This window comes from Silene latifolia, chromosome 9 (genome assembly GCF_048544455.1).
Source record: "Silene latifolia isolate original U9 population chromosome 9, ASM4854445v1, whole genome shotgun sequence".
Lineage (NCBI taxonomy): Eukaryota > Viridiplantae > Streptophyta > Magnoliopsida > Caryophyllales > Caryophyllaceae > Silene > Silene latifolia.
Genome location: NC_133534.1, coordinates 140,666,567 through 140,675,952, shown reverse-complemented (window position 1 = coordinate 140,675,952; position 9,386 = coordinate 140,666,567). Strand labels below are relative to the sequence as shown.

Genomic DNA, 9,386 nt, shown 5'->3' with positions numbered 1-9,386 from the left:
GAAATGCGATAGAAAAGCAAATAGGAAGGTTTTGACGGATAAAATGGCCATGAAATGCTATAATAGTATGCAAAATAGGCTCAATTAGGGGACTAAATGTGCGCAAATAATGTTCACATCAGAATCCTTGCATTTTTTACCCATCATCTATCTTTTCAATGAGACTTGTAAGACATAAACCAACTCGAGTCTCATTAGACCATGCATGTTGTTGAGTAGGGAAGATTAAGTCGACTTGTAGGTGTTGTACAATCTAATCGATTCGGCTCCGGGACCCAAACTTTCCTGGGATTGTAAGATATAACCCAACTCAATCTATCACAACAATAATTGCTTGCTTATAATTTGAGAATATGTTTGTATGATCAATTCCCATGATTCCCCTATGACCCCATGACATCCTAGTGCTTTTTATCAATTGTTTACAACCCTTTTAATTCATCTTACTTGTTTACTTTCATTGCTATTTAGTTTAGTGACCTTCTACATCAACCCAAATTGTGACACCCCTAAGACACCACTAGTTGCAATAGAAATCTCATCTCAATTCCCGTCCCTTGGGATCCGACCTTTACTTGCCTCTTTACTAATTGTAGAGTTGTTTGTGAAGTTATAAATTGTGTTTTGGTCTAGGTGCTTCCAACGACAATTGTTCCGAAAAATAGAATATAGCTCCGAATTCCGACCAAAAATGGCGCCGTTGCCGGGGACGGTGTTAACTTGATTTAGATTTTCTTATATTGTTGTTAGTTGTGTCTTCTTTGCCTTGGGGAAGTAAAACTCCTCAAGGTTTATTCTAATTGTTTTCGAGTTGTTTGATATTTTGCATGTCTAGAAGGTCACAAGGTGATTTGTTACCTTTTGATCGTGAAATTGAAAGAACTTTGACAACCAATAGAAGACTTGCTAGGAGAAATTTGAGAGGTATTGGTGAGGTTGTAGATATTCAACCAACTATTGAGTTCATCAACCCTTTTGCAAGAGAAGGTGAGGAGAACCCAACACAAAATACAACACAAAATCAACCCACAATGCCTAAGTTTTCATCACATTCCGTACCCACCGAGGAGAACCTACCCAATGGTACTCCCACACCACAACATCTAACCGGAAATTTTATTGCCAAATCCGCATTTATCCAATTAGTCGAAAGAAGCCAATTTGGGGGATGCCTAGTGAAGACCCTCATTCTCATATGGAAACCTTTTGTGACTATTGTGATGCGATTTCTCAAACCGGTGTAACTCAAGACCAAATTCGATGGGTCTTATTTCCTTTTTCTCTAATTGGTACCGCGAAACAATGGTTGAAAGGCCTTGATAAGGCTACTCTCGGAATTAATTCTTGGAAGAAGTTAGCTCTAGCTTTCTACAAAAAGTTCTATCCACCGGAAAAGACTAACATGCTAAGAGCTCAAATTACGGGTTTTAAGCAAAGGGATGAAGAATCTTTGTATGAAGCTTGGGAGCGGTTCAAGGGAATTTATCGCTCATGTCCTCACCATGGACTTAGTGAGTGGTTCATCGTACAACAATTTTGGAACGGTTTATATGAAGATTCAAGGAACATTCTCAACATGGGATCAAATGGAATGTTCACCGAAGTTGATGACAATCAAACTTGAAACAAGATTGAGGAAATGGCGGTCCATAACTCACAATATAGTAGACCTCGCAAGGCTACTAGAGGAGGAAAGCATGAAGTGGACTCCATTACTCAATTGGGTGCTCAAATTAGTGCTCACATTGACACAATCAATTTGAAGTTTGAAAAAGCTATGGCTAGACTTGAAGAAGCCTCAAAATCACCAAAGCATCATGTTAATGCCATGACGGCATCTTCATCAATCCCAAGTGGGGTATGTGAGAATTGTTGAACTTTGGGACATGACCAAAGTGAATGTAGGGGAACAAATGAACAAGTGAATGCTTTCCAAGCATACAAGAGTGGTACCCCTTATTCCAACTATTACAATGAAAATACCAAATTCCATCCAAATCTCTCATACAAAAGCCAAAATGTTCAAAACCCTCAAACAACATACACCCCACCACCCATGAGAAACCAAAATCAAAGACCCTTTTACAACCAAAACCAAGGTTACCAAAATCAAACTCCATACAATCAACAAAATGACCAAGGTTTTGATGTTCAAAAAGCGGTCCTCCAAATGCAAAAGAATCAACAAGAGTTTTTCACTCAAATGCAAAAAGATAGTCAAGCAAAGGAAATCACCATCAACAACATCCTAGCTCACACCAAAATGTTGGAAACCCAATTGACTCAACTAGCATCTTCAAGCTCACAAAGACAAAAGGGGCAATTACCACCTTAAAGTAATCCCCCAAGACATGAAATGGTTAGTGCCATTCACTTGAGAAGTGGTACAAGGTATGAAGCACCGAAGAAGCAAGCTGAGGATGAAGTTGTGGAAGCTAGTGACAAAGAAGAAATTGTGCAAAACTCCAAGGATGGAGAACCATAAAAAGAAGAAATTTCAAAGAAAAATGAAGACAAGGTCAAGGAGAAGGAGCCCATTGTGATTAGACTTCCTTTCCAAGTCGCCAAGCCCAAATTTGATGACCAACTTGGAAAATTTATGGAAATTGTGAAGAATTTGGAAGTCTCAATTACTTTCACGGAATTAATCAATCACGTGCCGGCCTATGCAAAATACATGAAAGACATCCTCACAAAGAAGAAGTCGATTCGGAAGCTTGAGACTATCGCCTTCACTAAGGTGAGTAGTGCAATACTTCAAGGGAGTTCACCTCCAAAACTCAAGAATCCGGGAAGCTTCTCAATACCGTGTACCATTGGCGACACCACGATCAACAAAGCCTTATGTGATCTAGGGGCTAGTGTGAGTGTTATGCCGTACTCGGTGAGTAAAAGGTTGGGGATGGGAGAGCTTAAATGCACCAATATCACACTCCAAATGGCCGATAGATCGACGAAGACACCATTAGGGATATGGGAAGATGTTCCCGTAAGAGTTGGGAAATTTTTCATCCCGGCGGACTTTGTCATTGTTGACATGGAAGAAGACTCCAACATTCCAATCATCCTAGGAAGACCTTTCTTACACACCGCGGGTGCGGTGATTGATGTATAACATGGAGAGCTCACTCTAGAAGTGGGAGATGAGAGTATAACTTTTAATCTTGACAAGACTATGAGAGCTCCACGTTTGCATGAACCATGTTTCATGATTGATCATTATAGCCGGAAGGATGATAGGAAGAAGTCGGAACTCCAATGGAAGAAGAAAATTGAAGATGCTCCATTCAAAGAGCAAGTGAATTGTAACAAAGAAAGCTTGCAAAGCTCATCAAAGTCAAGCAAAGAAGAAGAGGATGGCCTCATTGGGCAAGACAATAAATTGGGAGAGTTGTCTCTATCAACTCAAGAGATCTTTAGTGATCAAGTGGATGAAGTTTGTGGTCTTTGGGACGACGAGTTTGAAGGGATTTTTATCCCTACATTGGCAATGCTATCGATCAAGAACGACAACAAGGGCAAAGATCTATTGAAGATCTTTATCACGATAATGAACAAGCTTTTGATTATTTCTTCAAGGTGTTGAGCAACATCAACAACACCATGGACATGCCCCCATGACAATCTCTCTAAGGATGAGAGTTTGGTGGAGTCCTCCCTAAACCACCATTTGTAAATATTTCTAACTCCCTAACTCGCATTTCAATTCTTGTATTGCATTTTGTTATTTTTGGATTTTTATACTTTGATCAAGATAATTGTCACGTTTGAGAGAAGTGAGGGAAGGACTAATGATTTCAATTAATGTGTAGTGCTTTAGCTTAGTGTGAGGATAACAATTGCCTAGGCTATTCGTGCCTTAGTAGTGCCCCCACAATGAAGAACACGAGATTTTGAAGAATGAAAAAATGACAAGGGATATGCAAAGTACACGGATGGAACTGAATCCGGGTAAAAGGGGTAGAATCCGAGCGGATTCAAGAGAATCCGCCCGTCTTCAGGCAATCCGGGCATATTGGGCAGAAGACGCCCGTCCTTCATGAGTGAATTTTTGAAATTTTCGATCACAAGAATCCGGCGTCCCGCAATGAATCCGCCCGTCTTCAGAAATACGCCCGCCCTGAAAGGAAAGAGCCCGTCTTTTTGGCTGAGAAAACAAGAAAAATCCCTGTAAAGGAATCCGCCCATCTTCACTGAAAGACGCCCGTCCCGCGTTTGCAAATCCGAGCGTCTTTGCTGAAAGACGCCCGTCTTTAGGCGAGAATTTCCCAACCCAGAACAGGCAGAATCCAGCCGTCCCGATGGAAAGCCGCCCGTCTTCCCCCTGCTTTTCAAATATTTCGGGTTTATTATAAACCCCCTCCCACATTCATTTCTTCATTTCCTCATTCAAAACACTACTCATAAACCCCATAACTCCAAAACCCTCATCCTCTCCATCACAAAAACAAGATTCCTCAACAACATTCACCAAAATCAAATCAAAACATCCTTTTAACAACAAATCAATCACTCCTCTTTCAATAAAAATCAAAACCAAGCACAAAATCTTCAACCTTTGAGTCGATTTTTGAATTCATAAAGGCAAAGCCTTTCACCTTTAAATCGATTTGGGTACATTAGAAATTGAAGATTTTTCACTCTTTTCTTGGTTTAATCATCAATGGCAAGGACGAAGGGAGCAACAAAAGCAACAAAGGCAAAGGCACCAAAGGCAAAGACACTCTTATCAAGGCAAAAGAGTCTTCAAGCAAAGAAAGCATTGGCTATGGTGGTAGCTAGCCCAAACTTGGAAGTGCAACAACAACAACCTCCCATGGAAGCAACAACATCTACTACTCCGGAAATTGATCAACTTTCGAACTATCCGGAGGTAATTTTCATTTCGAAATCCCATAGGGACACTTTTGCCAAGTATGCTAGAAAAGCATTTTTATCCACCAAGTTTATTTGTGAAGATGCCTTAGATAATTTGGGTGTCCTTGAGCAAACTAGAGCCTTCTTTAAAGCCATGGGGTTGGAAAAATTGTTTGAATCAAAAGAATTGACATACCCCTCCCTTACCTTAGAATTTTTGAGTTCTTTAAAAGTTAACAAGGTTGAGACTATGGAAAGCATCGAGTTTCGCCTAGCTAATGTGAGTAGGCGCATCTCCTTTGAGGAAATGGGTAAAGCTTTGGGTCTTAGTGATTCACCGAGTTATTTCAAGAATGTTGGCAAATATGACCCCGCTCCTCTTTGGGAGGCGATTTCCGGAAGGAAATTTGAGAACTTTCATGCTAGTCGCGCTCTATTAGTCCACCATCCGGGCATTAGAGTGTGGCACAAGGTCATAGGAAACACCATCATTGCAAGAAAAGACACCAACCATTTCACCAAACTCGATTTTGTTCTTCTTGAGTCGGCCTTGAACATTGAAAGGGAATTCACCAAGCCATTCAACTCTCTAAGGCTTTTGGTGGATAGATGGCTAAACATTGATTGTGGGAAGCAAGGCACTACCGTTATTGTGAATGGCGGTCTAGTCACTATTTTAGCTAAATACTTTGATCCGAACTTCAACAAGGATAACAAGTATGAGGCGAAGAAGGGTGGTCATCTCATTGATATTGATACTATGATAAACAAATACAAGTGGGTCTCTCATAACCCTCTTGACACCAAGTATGGATGGCTCACAAGTGAGGTTATATCTTTTACTTTGCCTTCAAAGATTTGTCGTTTAAGTGTCCACCGGACCAATTATCTCCTTCCCCTTTCAAAAGAGGCCGAGTATATCATCTGACAACAAAAGGGTGAAATTGAAATGCCCTCCTCTTCCATTGTCACACCACCCTATCCTTTCAAGTATCAAGAGTTCAAACCCGAAGGAGTCGAAGCAAGCAAAGATTATGTGACTCTTCTTATGCAAGAGATGCACAAGCAAGCCTTCAAGGACCGGGAAGATGCTTACTTAGCCCGATATCCACCCCTCCTACACTTAGCTAGGCAAGGACTACTTTATCCTTCATGTCCTTTGCCTAGTTGGGCGGATAGAGAAGTCTTCTTTCCGAGTGCATCTAGGGGTGAGCTTCCGGGTGACAATGAGGTTGTTGATGATGAAGATGTTGATGATAACATTGATGAAGAAGCTAGTGAAGAAGGAGAAGAGGATGATGAGCAAGGTGAACAAGAAAGTGAAGAGGGAAGTGGCGATGAGTCCACTTCCCGTGAGGAAGATGATTATAGTGATGATATGATGGAAGATTAGCAAGCTTTGGAGGCTCCTACCCTCTCGAGGTTTGTTCTACTTCTTTCTTTGTTTTAATTATTTTTCTTGATCATTGTTGGAGTAGTCCTAGCACCATAGAGGTCTCACACCTAGGCCCCAATGAGGTGTTCTCATTTTATTGTTCCCACCTTTTAAAATCCAAAATGACAAATTAGATTCATGCATTGCATTGTGTGTGCATGAACTACACCCAACCTTAGGACATTAGCAATAATGTCTAACTCGGTTTGGGGAAGTCAATGCATACACAACGGGAGGTAATCTAAATTATCCTGTCCGTCATAAACAAAAAACCATGCATCATGTAGTGTAGATTAGTGTAGCTTGCATTTAGTGTAGAAATCATGCATCATGTTTGCATAATTTCCCATCATTTTGGCCATTGAGGACAATGCCCATATTAGTGTGGGGATGGGGAATTATAACTTAACTTCTTATTCAAAAATCCAAAAAAATTGAAAAATTTCGAAAAACCATAAAAATTTGAAAAATTTGAAAAGCCAAAAACAAGTTTATTCCCTTTATAGTGTAGTCTTGTATATATTGTTGTATATATTGTGTTTGTTCTATCCTTGTTCACATTGATCGACTACGCCACATCCGAGACATGAGGATATTGAAGACCGCATGGTATGATCTTTCCAATCTCCTTTTTCCTCTTTATGTTAATGACTATGTGGCTTTATTTTGATTGATGCGGTATAACAATGTGAACTTAGGACTTGCATTTAGTTTATATGTCATATTAGTTGGTAGAATCACTTGCATTAGGATGTATATAATAGTGGCATCATAGCATATAGTTGCATTTAGATGAAATGTTTTGAAAAGTGCCTAATTGGGAACTTTGACAAGAGCAACTAAGCCATTACAAATACTTTTTCAACTTAAGACTTCGCCTACTAGAATGGTTGTAAAACACCCTAGATTGTGTCATACTAGTGTCTTTCGACCCATGACCCAAAGCCTAGTCAAGGGTTTGCATGTGAGTCACCTATCCAACCCCGTGATGCGATGTGGACTTGGTTAACTTGTCTAGGTGACCTTGATTGACCTTGTGGTAAGGCAACCCAAAAATACTTTCTATCAATAAGTTTGAAGTGCTCATTTCGAAGATTTTGTTATGTGGAAACAATTTATTGCTAAGGAAACCTCAAATGTTTTGAAATGTTGAAATATTGAGAATTTTAGTCGTTTTGATGGAGGCGTACCACTTCGATGTGCTTTGGAGAGGGATCCATTGAATTGGGCCCCCACACGGTTGTGAATTCAACCGCCCAGAGACAGAGTGACTATCACCCCGAAAAGCTATTGTCTAGAGGTTAACCGGTTGCCTAATAAGCGATTGGCGAAAGCAAAGGACATTAGCACGGAAGGGACAAACCCCATCTGTAATTCTTGAAATGTGAAAGTTGAATGAGGTCAATTTTTGAATACTAGTCATATCCACCCTTGTTTACAACGATTTGAGCATTTCATTCCCAAAAAGCCTTTTTGTCAAGCCACTTTGTCGAGCTTGGGACGATCCATGACCTTTACTCTTATAGAGAACTCGAGACTTGTCATGTCATATGCTACAAGCATCATAGGGATCATCATTCCATACCATCCGATCGCTCTTGACGAAAGCATTTGGAAATTGAGGACGAAAGTAGTCTAGTTTAACACCATTTGGAGGTGATTTAGTGCCATCCTCTTAGCCTTAGTGAATTGTTGAACTAGTATTTGTGAAGGAGTATATGCTCTTAAATTTGTTCCTTTTTAGTTGACTCCGCCACTTGATGAGGAAGTGGCTATTCTTTTTGTAGATGCATCCATTATTTAATTTTGTGTGCTTAATGTTTGGATGCGTCGCCATTTTGGCAAGACCCACCTTGCCTTGCAAGAAGGCATCCTACCTCATGGTTGTCTTGTTGTGAGTTGAAGGGGCGGAGTGAGACCCGCTAATTGTCTCATATCGGCTATGTTATTAGGTTAGTTTAAATAATGGTCCTAGTCTTTGTCACCTCTTTACTCGGGACGAGCAAAGGTTCGGTTTGGGGATATTTGATGTGACCATAATTAGAGCATATTTAGCCCCCGAATTAGCCTTGTTCCCATGCTTTTTAGTGCATATTTGGGTCATTTATTGTCTTTAGTTCTTTGTTTTGCATATTCTTTGAGGTTTTGTGTCCTTGGTAGGAAAGGAGTGCAAACCTTGCATTTTCATGGCAAAATGAGACTAAATTGATTGAATTCAATGACCAAGCATCAAGGAGAGACAAGATTAGAAGGCCTTTGTACATATTATAGTAGATGGGCAATGATGAGGAAAGATCCTTGCATCCCCAAGAAATTCCCCAAGGATTTTATGAAGAGAAAGGGAAGAAAAGAAGAAGAAACAAAGCTGAGCAGCAATCCGTGCGGATTGTGCTGAAGACGCCCGTCCTCCACCTTCACAATTCGTGCGTCTTCTCCCAAAGACGCCCGGGCAGCAGCTACCACAAGACGCCCGGGCAGAGACACCTGAATCCGCACGTCTCGTGCCTAAGACGCACGGATTCCAAGGCAGCGCAATTTCGTCTTCTTCAAGCCTCAATGAGAGATGCCCATCCTTCGAAAAATACCGGCGTTTCCCTGCTCAAATATAAAAAGTGTAATTACTAATTTAGCCTTAGTTAACCCTAATGCATCCACCTAATTTCCACTATAAATATCCCATTAGTCTAATTGGAAGAGCAGGTTCTTCTTAGAAATCTTTAGTGTAGTTAATATCAATCAAATCTCTCTTTAGTTTTGTAATCAACAATTAATCAAGTTTTAATACAAGTTTTATTTCCTTAATCTCTCTTTTGTTCATCCTTTATTTTGGGTAATTGAAGATTATTTGGGTTGTTATTGGGAGATTGACAACCTCTCAATCAAGCATCAAATACTTCTTTTATTCTTGCTTTATTATTGGAATCATTAGTAGGTATAATTCTCTTAATCCCTTTTTAATTATTGTTAATTACTTTCTTTTATTCATCATGTTTCACTTTGTTGGTATGATTGACAACCTTGCTAGCATGTTCAACATGATAATGAGTGAGTAGTCACCTAGCTAGGGTTAATGGGTAATTAGGGGAAACCAACA

General features: G+C 40.1%; 1 non-coding gene across 1 annotated transcript; it reads right to left on the bottom strand.

Moving 5' to 3' along the window:
• Positions 1-1,402: 1,402 nt before the first annotated feature.
• LOC141604412 (small nucleolar RNA R71) lies at positions 1,403-1,509 on the bottom strand. Its single transcript, XR_012526113.1, has one exon. It is a non-coding gene; the product is annotated as a small nucleolar RNA R71 (small nucleolar RNA).
• Positions 1,510-9,386: the final 7,877 nt, after the last annotated feature.